Raw genomic sequence first — 19,283 nt, forward strand, 5'->3', positions numbered from 1 at the left:
GGAGATAGTGGAGAAAGTACGATCAAATGGGAATAATGATCTTTTGAATTATTAATGGGTGTAACTTTTCTAGATGCACTGCATTTTTTCGTTGGCCAGCCTTGTACATGTCCCAGTGAGTGCGCTGGACTCCTTTAATATGTTGAATTGCGTGCGTTTGTGAGGTTGACCGACTTGGGCTTTTTCTACAGGACAAGGCGACTCCAAAGTGGAGGATCATCCCATCTATTGCCAATCTTTATATATTGTGCCTCCTCCACACACAAAAAACAATTCTTTGCCGATTTCTCTTTGCCCAAAACCAAACAGAGACATGATTAATGCTCTCAGCTACATGAAAACCTATCAAGTGCTGCTACTCATTCTTGTTCTACTGCAAGCGATGACTAGAAATGCAAAGCCGAGTATTGTGTCGTGCGTCGCTTCATCCTATGGTAACATTTGCAATATAAGCTACCCGTTCCGACTGAAGAGTGATCCGAAGGGATGCGACAACTTGAAATTCGAGCTGGCTTGTGAAGATAATCGCACTGTTCTATACTTAGACGATGGTAGATACTATGTTCGATCTATCAATTATTCCGCTAGCCAAATCACATTGGTCGACGATGGGATTCACAAGGGTGACTGCTACGAACTAGACGGCACATTTGGCAAGCAATCTGGTGCCATGGTCATTATGAACTGCTCAAAACTGGTTAATTCTTCACTCTATATTGCTACCAGTCCATCCACTGAGGCGTCGTATTCTTCCAACACATCATCGAATTGGAACTTGTATGCTGTGGGCAATCCAAAAGCATTGGATGTTAGGGACTTTTGTACCGTTAGCAGGTGGACGTGGGTATCAAAGTTTGACCTATTTGAGCGGATTAATAATAGCTCATACAACTACGAGCTAATCTATAATATCATGGCTGAAGGATTTGTTCTCCTCCATGATCAACCTATTAGAACGATCTTCCCTGCCTTTTGCAGACTTGGTTTCCATAGCATCTACAAGGGTCAGGATTGCGGATGGGACCTCCCTTTTCTTTTACCACGGGGCTTTCTTTTGCGTCTTTGATTTCCATAGCATCCTCAGAGGTCAGGCCTGCGGATTCAAGCGTTATGACAGCGGTAAGCTTCGGTTGACAATAAAATTTTACCGCAATTTTGCATGATTGTGTACACTCTTTCACTTGTTACTTTCTCTTCAAAATTGGAATATGTAAGAAATATTTCAAATCCAAGAAAATCATGACGAATTGTACATGTTAGTATAGGTCAACATCTGCGTATTTGAAAGATTTCAGGACCTTTGCGTTACATATCAGAATCAAATTGTAGGAATTAAAAAATTGGCCAAAAAAAAAAGTGATGGTAGAAGTAACCCCAAACAGACCCATCATCAGCTGCACACATACATGAATCTAGATTATACTTCCTTTCATTGTTCGAGCAGCCACATGACTAGTTTTTTGTCAGCATAGAGTTCAGATTTTCTTATTTTCTTAATTAGTTGCTTAATTAGGAAGAACAAAATTGTATTCATGTATTGACGGGAGGAACAAAATTATCAATTAAAGATGAAAATCACCGTTACTCTATTTTGTTGACTGCTAACAAAGCCAAATGAATTTCTTGTTTCATCTATTATCTATGGGAAACGAAGCTTATTAGTTTCATTTATTTGCAAATATATACAACCCACTTCTCATATTCTTTTGAACAAAATTCAACTTGCTCAAAGTAGCTAGCTACTACTCTGTTTCCTCATGAGTTTTGTTTTTTGGACTTCCACTACAAAAAAACAAGGATTTTGCCATGGAATTTAGCGACGGAAACTTTTTCGTCGCTAATTTGCGACGAATTTATTTTCCGTCGCAAATTAGCGACGGAAATTCGTCGCTAATTTGCGACGGAATTTGCCACGAAATAAAAATTCGTCGCAAATTAGCAATGGAAAATAAATCCATCGCAAAAATAGCGAAGGAATTTGCGCCGGAAATTAGTCGTCGCAAATTAGCGATGGAATTTGCGACGGAAAATAAATCCGTCGCAAATTATCGACGGAAAATAAATCCGTCGCAAATTCCATCGCTAATTTGCGACGGATTTTTTTCCGTCGCTATTTTTGCGACGGAATTAGCGACGAATTTATTTTCCGTCGCAAATTAGCGACGGAAAAAAAATTTTGCGACGGAAAATAAATTCGTCGCTAATAGGATTTTCCAAACTTCAATGTATGGACTACCACCGAATAAGTTTGACCGTTTGTGCGATGAACAATTTGCAGCATGGTTCAAAACATATGTAAGTTGCCTATGGACCAAAATCAAGTTATTAATATTTAATACATCATTTATTAAAATATATATTATTGACTTTGCGTGTGTGACTTTAGGTTCACAGTAATCATGATGAAGTTGGAGAGTAAGGATTGCTATATCATCTGTCATGGGATCCAAAGTCAAGAGTACGATGTTGGCCAACATATTTCATAAACGGATATAATTTTCACACTCAAGAATATGGAATGGGAAAAGCCACAATGAATAGTGGTGTGTGTGTTCAGTCATCTAATGGTGACAGTTAAAAAGATGATTTTTATGGCTTGTTTGATGAAATCATAGAGATAGAGTACTATGGACCATTAATGCGGGTTATGTTATTTAAGTGCAGGTGGTTCGACCCCATCAAAGGAATGAAGGTGCATACGAAGTTTAATTTGATTGAAAGAAATCACAAGAAAAGATATATGAAATATGAACCATTTGTCTTGGCACAACAAGCAATTCAAGTATGCTATGCATTATATCCTAGTTTGAAACGTGACAAAGCTGATTGGTGGGTTGTATGTAAAATCAAAGCACGAAGAAAAATCAAGGAACACTGGAAGGATAGAGCCTATCAACAAGAGGAAGTTTGTACCACGGTTGAAGATGAGTAATATAACATTCCAACTTTATGAGATCCATGTGGAGTAATGATAGATGTGGATCCAACTGAAATTCGCGAATCAAATGTAGAATGTGGTACAGAATCTGATTTTGAGACAGATGATGAAGACGATGCTCATGAAGAAGATGAAGATCAAGATGAAGATGAGGACGAAGATGAAGATCAAGACGAAGACGAAGGTGAAGACGAAGATGAAGATGAAGATTAAAATTTTTGTGACTTTTCACTAATTATGTGTAATTATTATTGCGACATGTGTTATTTTGGTTGTCATAATAATTATTATTGTTCTTGTTGTTATTGTTATTGTTATTGTTATTATCATTATTATTGTTGTTATTATTAGCAACGGAATTAGCGACAGAAGTGATCTTCGCGGCACATGTTGTAAGGACCCGGGGTCTACACTGTGTAATATTGTCCGCTTTGGGCCCACTGACCCTCACGGCTTTAAAACGCGTTACACAGAGTAGAGAACCCAAGCCTTATAAACTAGCCCAGGACTCCCCCCCCTAAGCGATGTGGGACAAGAGACATGCCCCCCCTTGCCATCCTAGAAGCCTACCAGGAGCCGCTCCTTGTCCAGGCCCTCTGGCCCCGGCGACCACTCCCCGCCCTCGTCGAACCGGGTCGTTACATTCTCCCCTCCTTCGAGCACAGCGTCCTCGCTGTGGCCCCACACGCGGTCGGGAGTCGGCTCTGATACCATTTGTAAGGACCCAGGGTCTACACTATGTAATATTGTCCGCTTTGGGCCCACTGACCCTCACGGCTTTAAAACGCGTTACACAGAGTAGAGAACCCAAGCCTTATAAACTAGCCCAGGACTCCCCCCCTAAGCAATATGGGACAAGAGACATGCCCCCCTTGCCATCCTAGAAGCCTGCCAGGAGCCGCTCCTTGTCCAAGCCCTCTGGCCCCGGCGACCACTCCCCGCCCTCGTCGGACCGGGTCGTTACACATGGCGCCCATTTTTCGAATTCGTCGCTAATTAATGACGGAATTAGCGACGGATTCGAAAAATTGGTCGGTATAAACATTTCCGTTGCTAATTCCGTCGCTAATTGTAATGTCCTGAATTCGACCCACTTCCGGGATTAATAAAATAGATGGTTATTCCTCATTTCATTTTAGTAAGTCTCGCCCGGAACTGATCATTCACGGGATACTGACCGTTAGGGAATGGCTAACTAGGAAAACGGTGCGTGGACCCAAGAACTCGACCGTGAATCGAGCCCGATTCCTAGAAGCGACGGGGGAATATTTTGTACCGACAAGGGCCGGTCCAAGGGGAGTGACGGATTTGGTTTGACCGACGGCGTACGATCGGATAGCGGGTGATTCCGTGCGACCGAGAGTACGCACGGCGAACGATCCCGAACTTACCTCGGACGACCGCGACCCCTGGGACTAGTGATAAAACCTCGTGTTCTCTGGGAAATCGAGACCGTCATGACTCGAGTAGCCCTAGGTCGATACGCGTAACCCCTAAACAGCCGCCCGTTAGTGAGAGACGCTAAAACTGCAAATTGAGTTAAATCGATCGTGAAATTTAGTCCGGACTTCGGTGTCGATTTTCGTGGGCGTGCGCGACTAATTTTCAAGGACGACGTCATTTTTATGTGGCCACGCATATTTGGGATCGATAGAGTCAAAAATTGGAAATTTGACCCGGGACCGGAAAATTACCGTTTTGCCCTTGTGCCCTAGCCTTGTATTCCGAATTTTGAGAGATATTTTGGGGTTCTGTATTGTTGTATCTCAGCCCAATAATGCTGGTGATGTTGGACATTTGTTCCCCTATGTATTGTTGTATCTCAGCCCAATTATGAGGGTCGGAGGAGAATTGATAATTGCAAGTGTGCTAGAGTGCAAGCGTGTGAAAATGCATTGATGAGGCGTGAGCACACGTATGAGCACGAGCATAAGTATGACATGCGTTGTGACCAAGTGATGTGTGCATGTGCTGCGATTAGGTCCTATGTTTTATTCTTGAACTGTAAGTGCCTAACCTGCAGGGCAAGGTGAGTATTGGATTTGGGCCCGAGGGCCTAAGTCATTTATGTTTTGATTGGTGTGTTGATTGGTGCTCGTCAGGAGGTGCATGTTAGCCTAGCTTAGGTTTAGGGAACCTACTCGCTGAGATTTATTCTCACTGTTGTATAAACTCAATTTTTCAGACCCCAAGCCTTGAGGATGGCAGACGTATCGATACGTTTTGGGAGGAGCCCCGGCTAGATATAGTGCTTGACCGCCAAGCCATGTATCCCCTTTTGATGTTGGTGGTTGTTGACCCGTTCTTTTTGATTTTTGAGCGCAAGCTGTAAATGGATGTTGTATATGGTTCCCAATATCAATGCAAGTGTATATTTGTTCATGTTGCTTGTTGTGTGGCTATCCTTGGTTATGTGGTTTTAAAATTGTTCGGGTATTGTATTGCTTCCGCGTGTGTTTTAATCTCTGTGTTGGGCGTTGGGTCGGCGACGCGTCCTGGGACGTCGCACTTGAATCGACCTTTGCGAGGGATGTGGCGCACCGTGGGGTTCGGGGCGTGACACTAATTAGCGATGGAATTAGCGACGGATTCGAAAAAATGGGCGCCACGTGCCGCAAAGATCAATTCCATCGCTAATTTGCGATAGAAAATAAATCCGTCACAAATTAGCGACGGAAAATAAATCCGTCGCTAATTTGCAACGGATTTCTTTTCCGTCGCCAATTAGCGACGAAAATGTTTATACTGACCAATTTTTCGAATCCGTTGCTAATTCCGTCGCTAATTAGCAACGGATTTATTTTTCCGTCGCTAATTTGCGACGGAATTTGCGATGAAAGTGATCTTCGAGGCACATGGCGCCCATTTTTTCAAATCCGTCGCTAATTCCGTTGCTAATTTGCGACGGAATTAGCGACGGAAATGTTTATACCGACCAATTTTTCGAATCCGTCGCAAATTAGCGACGGATTTATTTTCCGTCGCTAATTTGCGCTGGAATTTGTGACGGAAGTGATCTTTGCGGCACATGGTGCCCAATTTTTCAAATCCGTCGCTAATTTGCGATGGAATTAGCGATGGAAATGTTTATACCGACAAATTTTTCGAATCCGTCGCTAATTTCGCCGCTAATTAGCGACGGAAAATAAATCCGTCGCAAATTAGCGACGGATACAAATCCATCGCTAATTCCCGTCTCAAAAAGCCACTTCTTTAATTCTCGCCCATTTGACAAAAAAAAATTCCCGCCCATGCAGACCGTCCTTTTCCCCCCTTCTCTCTGTTGCTTTTTCTTTTTCTTGCCTTCTTCCTCTTCTTCTTCTTCTTCTTCTTCTTCTTCTTCTTCTTCTTCTCTTCTTCCTCCTCGCGCGCACGTCCGCTGCTCCGCCTACAACTCACCAACAAGACCTCCACAGCCGCGTGCCGCCGCCGCCACTCGTCTGGTCGCTGCGTCGTCATCCAGCTGTCAGGCTCCACCCGTTTGCCGCACCACCGCCGTCGTCCCTCGACCGCGCCTCGCCCCAAGCCAACCGCGAGTGCGACCTTCCGCCCAGACCAGCAGCCGCCGCTTGTCGCCCCGTCGCCGTGCGCCGTCCGCCTTGCGCCGGCGCTCGTCCGGCCGCCCATCGCCGTCACTGTCGCCGTCCGCCGCCGTGCTTTTCTCCTCCTGGCCGGCTGTCTTCCTCTCCCCTTCGCGTGCGCACGGCCCTTCGCTCGCGTCGCGTCCAGCCGCTCGCTCGGCGTTGTTCGGCCGCCTGCAACATCGCCGTGCCGCCCCCGACCGCCGTCTAGTCACCGCACGCTGTCGCCATCAACGCTGACCCCCATGTTCTGGCCGTGCCCTCTGTCCCAGCCAACCCGTCGTCGCCAGACCGCCAACCCGTCGTCGCCAGCCCGCCAGCCGTCGTCGTCGTCGCTCACCTTCTTTCTCACCGCCTGATGCCGTCGCTGTCACCGCCGAGCAGCCGCTCGTCGCCGTCGTCGCTCGCGCCGTCGTCTCTTGCCCAGCTCGCCGTCGCTGTCGTTGCGCTCGCCTGGCCAGCCTAGCCGCTCGCTCGGCCGCTCGCCTGGCCGAACCTACCGCCGTCCCAACCATTACCTCGGCCACTTGCCGCTCGCCTGGTCACTCCCCGGCCGTGCCGCTTGCCAGCTCATCGCCTAGCCGCCCAGGCCGTCGCCCGTCGTCGGGCCTTGCTCGCCCAGCCACTTGCCCTGCCGTGGCTGAGCACCTAGCCCGTGGCCGAGGGCCGTGCCGACGATCGTGCTGAGGCCTCGCTCATTGGCCGACCGTTGTGCCGACCACCGCGCTGAGCCCGTTGAAGCTGCAGTTACTCCATTATTTAATCAATGTTAAATATAAATTCTAAAAATTAATTTTTCTTTTAATTAGATTTAAAATCCAAATCGTCCGTAAACAATATTCGTCGCACACTTCGTCGCTAAAGAATTAATAAAAAATCATCACTAAATCCGTTTCGAACCAATGTCTGTGGCAAAAGTCAAAATTTGAAATGGCAAATTAGTGACGAATTTCACCACGAATCAGTTGGTCGAAAATTAATGACCAAAAAAAAAATTCATCGAAAATTAGCGACGAATTTTGCCCCGAATACATTTCGTCGCAATTTTTAGACAAAAAAAAAACATTTCGTCGCAATTTAGAGACCAAAAAAAAATTCCATGGCACATTAGCGACGAATTTTGTGACAAATACAGTTCGTGGCTAATTTGCGACGAATTTTGCGACGGACAATTAGTGACGAATTTGCGATGAATACAATTCGTGGCTAATTTGCGACGAATAAAGTTTGTGGCTAATTTGCGACAAATTTTGCGACGAATAAAGTTTGTGGCTAATTTGCGATAAATTTTGCGACTAATTAGCGACGAAAATTGATATTTTCCGTCGCTAATTTTTGTGATGCCGAATTAGCGACGGATTTTTTTCCGTCGCAAAATTCGTCTCAAATTCGTTTAGCGACGAATTTTGCCAAATTTTTCGTCGCAAAATTCGTCGCTAAAACCTTGTTTTTTTGTAGTGTTCTTTTCCTTCAATTCCTTTTCAAACCATTCATTCCTTCCACAGGTCTCCTAAAAGATATGACAGTTTGGACAACTGTGGATTTTATATCACTACTAGGTAAGGCACAACAATTTGTCCTTAAAATATTTATAAAAATTATATTCTAACCTATCAGAATTTTCTTCAGTGTATTTTTGTGTAGTGAAATTCATATACGGGACGCCATTTGTCATGATATTTTTGATCTACACCTACAGAAGAAGGCACTTAGCAATGGACAAGAACATCGAAGAGTTTTTGCAAGCTCATAACAACTTTTTGCCCATAAGGTACTCTTACTCGAATATTAAGAAGATCACAAAAAATTCTAAGCACAAACTTGGAGAAGGGGGGTATGGCTCTGTATACAAAGGAATGCTCCGAAGCGACAATGAAGTGGCAATCAAGATTTTGAAGCAGTCCAAGGCCCATGGCCAAGATTTTATCAATGAGGTGGCTACTATTGGAAGAATTCACCATGTTAATGTAGTGCAACTCATTGGTTTTCGTTTTGAAGGCTCGAAACAAGCTCTTGTGTATGATGTTATGTCGAATGGATCTTTGGATAAGCACATTTTCACCGAGGAAGGTGATAGGTTTCTTGATTGCATGAAAATATATGAGATTACTCTTGGGGTGGCGAGAGGGATTGAATACTTACATCGGGGGTGTGACATGCAAATACTACACTTTGATGTCAAGCCTCACAATATTCTTTTAGACAAGAATTTCACTTCGAAAGTTTCTATCTTTGGACTTGCGAAACTTTATCCAACTGCTCATAGCACAGTCTCAATGACTGCTGCAAGAGGGACCTTAGGATATATGGCTCCTGAATTGTTCTACAGAAACATCGGTGGTATATCTTATAAAGCGAATGTCTATAGCTTTGGAATGTTGCTCATGGAATTGGCAGGTAGAAGGAAAAATATAAATGCAAATGCGGAACACTCAAGGCAAATTTATTTTCCGTTGTGGGTGTACGACCAAGTCAATGAAGAAAAAAGTGTTGAAACGGAAGTTGTAGCAAAGGAAAGGAAGGTGATACAGAAGATGATAATAGTTGCATTTTGGTGCATACAATTAAACCTTGACCATCGGCCTTCAATGAGCAAAGTCCTAGAAATGCTTGAAGGAGATATTGGTGAACTCCAAATGCCTCCAAAGCCTCTTATTTACCCACTCGATGTTCCATTCAACAATGATGAAGCCGAGATGGAGCTAGAAACATTCTCAACTTCATCAAGCAATCCGATAATTTCTGCTAGTTTTCCTTTGGGAGATACCAATAATGTTTAGAGATCCATCCGTAGTTTGATTGGAAATGCTTTGTGTGTATTTGTTATATGTCCCACAATCTAGTATTATGTTGGGAGGGACTTGAGATAATTTAGCTGTGATTACTTTTGAGATTGTCTTCTTCTAGCTCTTAGGTTAATGTTGTGTTATTGTATTTCATATGGTTTACTCTATTACATTCTTCTTCGAAAAGACAAACACATTGGTAAGGGGGCAAGGACAAAAACAGCAGGGGAAGGTGATGGACATTGAGAATTTATCTCCCTCGTTACGTGATTTAGGGGAATCCCAATATAAATGCTGATAATAACCTACGATATTACTATTTAACATGCTACTATCGGCATGTCGACTTATGAATTCATTTTCAGAGAAAATATACATGTGTACGTTTTACAAAGTAGACACCATTTATTTATGCAAGAAACAACTCGTATCAAAATGAAAAAGGTCTTAGAAGAAACAATTCTATGAAGTTTATATTTAAAAGAACTCATATTTCATTTTAAAATTAAGGTAAATTGCAATATGTTGTATTCAACGGGTAAAGATATAAATTGGCAAGACGTAAACTAATGACATAATCTCATCTTACCTTATATGTGTTGGCAACTCTATCGTGTTATCTCTTTCTTCGTATTATTTTTCATTTTAGAAAGTGTAATTTCTAATTTTACTAAATATACGCCTCCTATATATGTTGTTTAAGTATATCTTTTAAAAATATTTAAATATGGATGAAACCAACCTTGATTAATTGTATATGTCGGTGGAAAAGTTCTAGCTAAAAAATAAACTTTAAAATTTGACATAATTATGACCAAGAGAACTCAAGTTACAAGTATTCTTGTTCCAGCACTTATTTATGTTCTATAAAGAGTCAAGGCAAAATCTACAAAATTTCGAATTAAACTGGTATTTTCTAAAACTTATTATTGACTAATATATACTCTATATAGTGTAACTTTATCCAAAATTCTCGAGTAAAAAAATGTGACTCCAAATTATGTCAAAAGTTTCACTCCTCCTCAACTTAAATATGGGCACCGTCACTGCTTACATTAAGAAATCAGCCAAAGGTCGCATCAATTAGACATTGATCCTTTCCCCTTGAACCCTACCCCCTTTTGTTTTCGGTGACTTTGAAGTCTTCTAATCAGCCAGTCTTTTAAACACGTTAAAAGATTCTCCCCAAAGAGAGTGAGAGAACTATAAACTTCAAATGTTTTACTGGAGAATTTTCTTCAAAAATAGAAGTCTAGAGTGGATAATTCTTTTGATTTCTTGACATTTCCTTTTCCTTCGACCTGAATATGTGCAATCCTTGATTATCAGAACCCGTTGATTCTTAATTCACATGAATTTCAATTCAATTCAAGATCTGCATCGATTCTTAGGATGGCTTTCGTGTCATCTTAGGAAAAAGAAAACCCATTAACATCATAACTATCTCCAAAAAATATGAAACAACTCTTTTATCTAAGAAAAATTCCCCAAAAATATGAATTAATGTTGTAAGACGGCTAAATATGTGGGTTGTCAATTGTCGAGGAGCCTACTCCTCGGACATATCTTCTAAAATCTCTAAAATGAGCTGTGACACATGCAAATGCATCGGTTATGGAGGAATCTTACATTTTACAAGCAACTCCATAAGGCAATGGCTAACGGAATTTTCGTCAGCTACACACAACCTGTATTGCAGAAGAATGTATGCAGCTTGTTTGGCAAAAAAAAAAAAAATACAGTGCGGAAACTACTACTACACTTTTTACATTTTACTTCATACAATTCTATTGCTAGCGCAGTTTTAATTTTTCTTACTCTAAATACCTGAGATTTTCGTAATATTGACACGTAAATTTGTATATAGTTTCTTACTTAGTTCCTTTTTAGATTTGTAACTCTTGACTCAAAGGTAAAAAAGATGCCTTTTTTTTTTAGTGAGGCAATAACAAACACGCCGAGTTCTTGAATTTTTTTAATGTTCTAATAAAAAATCATGTTATATTTTTTTCTCTTTAAGGAGTTCCATTAAGAGTCATAAGTCGAATGTGAATCCTCTCTACAGAGTCGTGCTTTCGGTTTGTTTCCTCCTTCTGGTGGATTTGTTTTTGTGTAAATTGATGAAGGAGCTTTTGAATGACTTCTCAAAGTATCCAACTTGTCAATGCATTAGGACCGACACAGCAACATGGATTGGCCATGTTCTAATCTGAAAACTAGGAAATCATAGAGTGCAATAAATGCAGTTTAATTCGACGAAGCAATTATGGAAGAGGAAAATTCAAAAAAAGACGAAATACGTTCTGTTAAGATTTCAAGCCATATATATTACCTAAAAATCTAGTTTAATTTTCGTTAGTGGTCAGAAATAGAAACATGGGCACGAATGACAACCATTTTATTTCTCTATTTTTCTCTTCCCCGAAACAGGTTTGGAACAGAAATCCGTTTGGTAATGCAATTTCATTTTTATATTTCTGGAACAAATTTTTACTCCAGAAATAGGTTTGGAAGAGAAATTAGGTGTCTATTTAGTAACGTTTATGTTCCTAGAAATAATTTATGTTCATAAATAGTTTTTTCTATTTCTATTCCCTAGATAAGTTTCTAAGCAAAAAAACGCATTTAGTAACCGTAGAAAATTTCTATTCCCGGAGTAGAAAAAGAACAGAAATACGTTTGGCAGGACACTAAAAATTTCTACTCCCAATTTTTTCATTTAATTATAAAATTGTTGGTGGAGACTTAACAATTCATGATTGGATAAAATTGGACTAGAAATAGAATAAGAATATATTATGATATAGAATTGGATGACCTTAATACAATCATAAAGAAAATTACTCCTTATAGACAAAGCAAATATCGGGTGGTGTCGAGGAAATTGCAGTTTAAGGGACTTAACAATTCATGTTTGGAGAAAATTGGACTAGAAACAGAATAAGAATATATTATGATATAGAATTGAATAACCTTAATACAATCATAAAGAAAATTACTCTTTATAGACAAATCAAATATTAGGTGGTCGTCGAGGAAATTGCAGTTTAGAGTGTAGGATTTTAGGGGTTAAGGTTTTAGGATTTCGGTTTTGAGGTTTTGGGTTTTAGATTTTGGATTTTATGGTTTAGGGTTTGGTGTATAGGTTTTAGAGTTTCGGGTTTTGGGTTTGAGGTTTAGCGTTTCAGGTTTCAAGTTTAGGGTTTTAGGATTTGGGTTTAGGATTCGGGGTTTAGTGGTTTAGAGTTTATGGTTTTAGGGATTCGGGTTTTGGGTATTGGGGTTTGTGATTTAGGGTATATGGTTAACAGTTTAGGGTTTGGGGTTTAAGGTTTAAGGTTCGGGGTTTTGCGGTTTAACATTTTAGGATTTAGGGTTTGGAATTACGATTTTAGAGTTTAAGTTTTAGGGTTTCGGGTTTGGAGTTTTGGGGTTTAGTGTTTCGGGTTTTGGGTTTGGGATTTTAGGGTTTGGGATTTCGGGTTTAGAATTTGGGGTTTAGAAGGTTTATGGTTTTAAGGATTTGAGTTTTGGGGTTTTAGAGTTTAGGGTTTCGGGTTCTTCATTTTAGTGTTATGGGTTTTATGGTTTGGGTATTGAGGTTTAAGGTTTTGGGGTTTAGGGTTAAGGTTTAGGATTTTGGAGTTTAGGGTTTAAGGGTTAAGGTTTTGGGGTTTAGAGTTTGCGAGTTAAGGTTTAGGGTTCTAAGGTTTGAGTGTTTAGTATAAGAATATCTTGTGAAAGAAGGAGAGATGATCTTGTTTCTCTATTGTTTCTTTTTTTTTCTAGAAACAGAAAAGTAGATTTTTTTTTTACTTCTTATTTCTGTTCCAAATCTATTCCCAGACCACTTTTCTGTTCTGAGGAACAAAAAAACTAACTGACGTTACTAAACGGATTTCTGTTCTTTTCCTGTTCTGGAGAACAAACAAACAGAAAAATAAAGAAATAGAAATGATACTAAACAGGCCCTAGAAGTAAAATTTTTTTACTTTTCTATTTCTGAAACAAAAATAAGAAATAAAACCTCTTCTCATTACTCGCCCTCACTGCTAGCCGATCACCCAACCGCCGCCCGCCCTCGTCGCCGATCGCCTCCTGCCGCCATTGCTCGCCGGCAGCCGCCTCTCGCCGGCGTTTGTCACCGCCCTTTGTTTGCCGTCCTTCACCGCCACTTGACACCGGTCGCCTCCCACCGTCCGCTGCCACCCGCCGCCGGTTGCCTCCCACCGTCGACCGCCTCTTGCCACCGTCCACCGCCATCGCCCGACGCCGGTCGCCTCCCATCGTCAGTCGCCTCTTGCTGCTGTCCACCGCCATCCGCCACCGCCTGCCGCCAGTCATTTTCCATTGTCAGCCGCCGCCGTCCACCATCGTCTGCCAGCCAACTCTTACCTTCCTCTGTCGCGGCCCGATGACGGTCGCCTCCCGCCATCAGCCGCCACCCGCCGGTGTCCTCCGGTCGCCTCTCGTTGCCATCCTTCAGTCGCCTCCTGCCGCCGCCCGCCGATTGCTTGGGAGGGACAAATTTTGTGTCATTATCAAACGAATTTCTATTTCAGAAATAGAAATTTTGTGTCGTTATCAAATGCATATTTTGGCTTAAAAACTTGTTCATGGAATAGAAATAGAAAAATCTATTTCTAGTTAGAAATTGATTTCTATAACAGAATGGTTATCATTTGCGCATGTCACCTAACAACTGGATCTCATCAAACCGACCAAAAAAAAACTGGATCTCATCAGCAGATCTCTAAATGAAAACTTCTATTCTCAAGGTGGCCATTGTCAACTGATTTTTAATCTCAAAAAATGACATAAAAGAATTTTTGCGAGCTCACAATATGATGCAGCCTGGTATAGGCTACTCGAACGTTAGGATCGGGAGAGTGACTTGCACACGCGGAACAGGATGAACAGTAATTACAGTCTTGCGCAAGCTCGGGAAAATGGATGTAACTTCGTCGATACAGATCGGAATGACCTGATTCCAAAGCCAAATGAACAAAGACTTCTGGATTAACAATTTCTCTGTTTTGAGTTTTCTCAAATAAGCACTATAGGAAGGACGAAATCGGGGTGGAAGTGGACGGATGTAAATGGACAGAACAGAGGAAAAGATAGAACTTCGTTGGTTGCTCTTCCAGGCCTCCAAGGAAGTGGATAGGGCACCGATTCTTCTAGATCGATGACTGCAACTCTTCAAGGATGCAGATTTGAAAACCTCCGACTCTTCCAGGACGGAGTGAAAACTCTTCTAGGTTTTCAGGGGTATGAACTCTTCAAGGTTCAAGATAATTGCTAGATGCAAAAATTTCATTAATCAAATTCGTCTACCGAATACATAAAGTAGATGGTCTTTTATAGCCAAAGAAAAACAAATGAAAAGACTCAAGCAAATGAAGAGACTAAAGAGCATTAAAGACCCTAGAAAGCATAAAACATTAAAGAACTTAGAAACTATAAACTAAATAAATGCCCAACGTCTTCTTGATCATCCCAAAGTATCTTTTAGGCTTCCAATGTATAGGGAGAGACAAGGACTTTATTGCGGATGAGACTCTTGGTCTTTGAATTGCGTCCCTTCGATATCTCCTCGACTGGTCGAGCGTCTTGTCGAGCTCGGATGCGGGCTGATCTCCTTGGTCGAGTGAGCTCGTCTTCGATGCGGGCAGCATTATCAATCTGGCCTGCATCATCCTCCCCTTCTTTAAAAGAATTCGTCCCCGAATTCATGTCATCATCAGAGGAATCACCAGCATAAGGTGTTAAATGCCGAACGTTGAAAACATCATGTGTTTTCATATGAGAAGGAAGCCTTAAGCGATATGCAATGGGATTGATGCGCTCAAGAACTTCAAGAGGACCAAGCTTTCGATCACTAAGCTTGTTATAGCTTCCAACAGGATGACGCTCTGGTGGCAAGTAAGCCCAAACAAAATCTCCTGGTTCGAAGATAACTTCACGCCGCCGCTTATCGACGTCCTTTTTATAGGATGCTGTCTTGCTTTCTAACCTTTGGCGCACATCTTCATGAATTGCTCTCATCTGAGAAACAATATCTTTAACATTGCCACTCGACTTTTTAGCAAAAGGAATGGGTGCAAGATCAAGAGCAGTGTTCGGCTGTTGTCCATACATGATCATGAAAGGACTATACCCAGTCGTACGGTTTACAGCACAATTATATGCAAATTCGCCATGTGACAATCGTGTCTCCCAAGAGCGAGGATTTTCATCAATCATTGTCCTCAATAGATTTCCCAAGGTTCGATTGACGACTTCACTTTGCCCATCAGTTTGGGGATGAAATACAGTACTATATTGCAGTTTAGTACCGACAATCTTCCACAATTGTCGCCAAAAATGACTGAGAAACTTTGTGTCCCGATCAGAAGTAATAGTCTTCGGAATGCCATGCAATTTATAGACTTCCTTAAAGAATAATTCAGCAATACACGAAGCATCCATAGTTTTGCGGCAAGGAATAAAGTGCGCCATCTTTGAGAATCGATCTACAACAACAAAGATGGAATCCATAGCTCTGAGAGTGCGAGGTAGTCCAAGAACAAAGTCCATAGAGATATCTTCCCAAGGTGCTTGAGAGATTGGCAAGGGCAAATAAAGGCCAGCATTAGTAGCATGCCCTTTTCCAGTTTGGCAGCGTCTACACCTCATCACATGTCGATGTATGTCTCGTTTCAAATGAGGCCAAAAGTACTTGGCTGAAACAAGTTGCACAGTCTTGTCACGCCCAAAATGTCCGTCGCGATGAACTTCATCGATCACCCTTTGTCGAAGTGAACAATCAGGTATACATAAACGGTTCCCTTTGAAAAGAAACCCATCACACTCAGTGAAATCAGCAAGTTTCTTTTCTTTTGCTTCGGGCAAAATTTTGGAGAAGTAAGGATCTTCATGATACAACTCTTGGAATGATTCGAATCCAAGAACTGTTGATCGCATTGTGTGGAGTAAGCTCTTCTTTCTACTAAGAGCATTAGCAACCTGATTTTGAACTCCAGCTTTATGTTTAATGATGAAAGTGAACTCCTGAACGTATTCAGCCCATTTTGCACGCCTAGAGTTAAGCTTTTGTTGCCCTGAAATATACTTGAGAGCTTCATGATCAGTGTACAAAACAAACTCTTGATGAATAAGATATTGCCTCCAATGTTCGAGTGTGCGAAATAGTGCATAGAACTCCATATCATAAGTGCTATAATGAAGTTTAGCACTATTCAATTTTTCGCTAAAGAAGGCAATGGGTCGACCTCCTTGACTCAGAACTCCTCCAATACCGGTACCTGACGCATCGCAATGTACTTCGAAAACAAGATCAAAATTAGGCAATGCGAGTATCGGGGCCGTGCTCAATTTTTCTTTGAGATGCTCAAAACTTTTCTGAGCCGTACACGTCCACTCAAAGACTCCTTTCTTCATGCAAGAAGTAAGTGGGGCCGCAATAGTGCTGAAGTGTGCAATAAATCGTCGATAGAAAGAAGCGAGGCCATGGAAGCTTCGTACCTCATGCACATTTGATGGAGTCGGCCATTCTCGAATCACCTTGATCTTGGCATCATCCACTGAAATGCCCTTTGCTGAAATATGAAATCCCAAGAAAAGGATTTGCGGTACCATGAAATAGCACTTCTCGAGGGCTGCGTACAAGCGCTCTTGTCTCAACACGTGTAGTACTTCTTGAAGATGCTGCAGGTGCTCGTCAGTAGACTTGCTAAAAATAAGAATATCATCGAAATAGACCACAACAAATTTTCCCAAAAAGGGTTTCAAAACTTGGGTCATGAACCTCATGAATGTCGATGGTGCATTCGACAATCTGAATGGCATGACTAGCCACTCATACAGCCCATCTCTTGTTTTGAATGCTGTCTTCCATTCATCTCCGGGCTTGATTCTGATTTGATGATATCCACTTTTCAAATCCAGCTTCGAAAAGATGATTGCACCAGAGAATTGATCCAAGAGGTCATCAAGGCGAGGAATAGGGAATCGATACTTGACAGTGATTTTGTTGATCGCCCTACTATCGACACACATCCTCCAAGTACCATTTTTCTTAGGTACCAAGAGAGCTGGAACGGCACATGGACTAAGGCTTTCTCGGATAAAACCCTTAGTCAAGAGTTCGACAACCTGTCGATGCAATTCTTCATGCTCCGTCGGACTCATCCGATAATGAGCCAAATTAGGTAGGGAAGCACCGGGCATCAAATCGATTTGGTGCTGAATGTCTCTCATAGGAGGGAGACCTGCAGGTAAGTCCGTCGGGAAAACAACCTTGAATTCTTCCAAAAGTGGCCGAACTTCAAAAGGTATGGAAGAAGCAACTTCACCTGTTTTGTGAAGTAAAACATATACAATACGAACCCCTTTTAAAGCACCTTTCATATCCTTCATCGAAAGCAATGTAGGAGATGAAGACTTTTCGACAATAGGAGTTTTCAAAGGCTCCTTACTAGGTGCTAATATAATCTTCTTCCCTCCAAATTCAAAAGAATACGTATTTCGATAACCATCATGAGTAGTCCGCCTATCGAATTGCCATGGTCGCCCAAGAATAACATGACTAGCATCCATCGGTAGAACATCGCACCATATCTTGTCGAAATAAACAGAACCAATGGATAGATTAACAAGGCAGCGTTTGGAAACGGTTATCTCGGTGCCTTTCGATAGCCACGACATCTTATAAGGTGTTGGGTGCGCCTTTAACTCCAACTTTAGTTTGTTCGCTGCACTTTCAGAAATGATATTCTCACAACATCCAGAGTCAATAATCAATTGACATACCTTCCCCTTAATCGTGCAAGCGGAATGAAAAATGTTGGTGCGCAGCCACCCATCTCCGGTCTCATCACGAGGAACTAGAAAGATTTTTCTCACCATCAGAAATTCACCAGAATCAGCATGCACTATTTGCTCGTCACCTGCGGACTCTTCGACATCATTCACCTCTTCTTCGAGCGGATCCTCCACATGCTCATCAGAATCGTTATCCACTAAGAAGGCTTTGCCGGCTTGTCGATTCTTGTTCTTTTGGCAATTGCTAGCACGATGACCCAACTCACCACAAGTATAGCAACGAATATCGGACGTAGTTGGTTGCTTCAAAATGTTGGGCTGATTAGGAAACTTACTAGCGGTTTGCGTCGTAGCCTCAGCAACTTTGGTGGTGCCGGGGGTACTCCTAGTGGGTCGATTGGTCATGATAGAGGATTGTTGCCTCCTTGAGCGAGAACGCTCCACCTTGAGTGCTCGTTGGTGTGCATCTCCTAAGTCCCAAATGTCAAGGACTTCCAAGGCATCTTGAATATGAAGTTGAAGGCCATTCAAGTACTTGCTCACAAGCATCTCCTCCGGATCTTGAATGTTGTTGCGAATCACCAACTCATTGAATTCGTTGGTGTATTGGTCCACCGTTCGCGTACCTTGTCTCAGATTTTGGTACCGTTGATAGAGCTCTCTCTTGTATCCCTTAGGTAGGAAATACTTTCGGATCTTGTCTTCCATCTTCCTCCACGAGGTAATTGGCGCTTTGCCAACGGATTGGCGAGTTTGCTTCTCACGCCTCCACCAAGCGATGGCTTTACCTCTGAATCGCATAGCGATGATCCCGACTCGACGATCCTCCGGAACATTTCGATGCTCAAACACTTCATTAACAAGTGTTAGCCAGTCAACAATTTCTTCAGGAGAATCATTACCTGAGAATTCCGGGATATCCTTTTTAACTTCTTTTTCCCACTCCGGTTCACGAATGTTTTGCTCGTGATGTCGAACATTCGTCCGATTGCGAAATGGTCGAACATTCTTCGAAGATGAAGAGTCACCATTGGAATCTTCGGTCCTGGAACGAGGTGGTGAATTGTTTCTTTCCGCCCTTAGACGCTCAACTTCCCGCGTCAATTCATCAATTTGTTGTTGCATATGTTGCTGCAAATTGTCAGCGAGCGT

At 42.0% G+C, this 19,283-nt stretch overlaps 1 pseudogene; it reads left to right on the forward strand.

Moving 5' to 3' along the window:
- The first annotated feature begins 313 nt into the window (after positions 1-313).
- LOC115693741 (LEAF RUST 10 DISEASE-RESISTANCE LOCUS RECEPTOR-LIKE PROTEIN KINASE-like 2.1) lies at positions 314-8,799 on the forward strand (annotated as a pseudogene).
- The last annotated feature ends 10,484 nt before the right edge of the window (positions 8,800-19,283 follow it).

This window comes from Syzygium oleosum, unplaced genomic scaffold (genome assembly GCF_021117445.2).
Source record: "Syzygium oleosum isolate NSW1041296 unplaced genomic scaffold, Sole_v2.1 Sole_v2.34, whole genome shotgun sequence".
In the NCBI taxonomy this organism is placed as follows: domain Eukaryota; kingdom Viridiplantae; phylum Streptophyta; class Magnoliopsida; order Myrtales; family Myrtaceae; genus Syzygium; species Syzygium oleosum.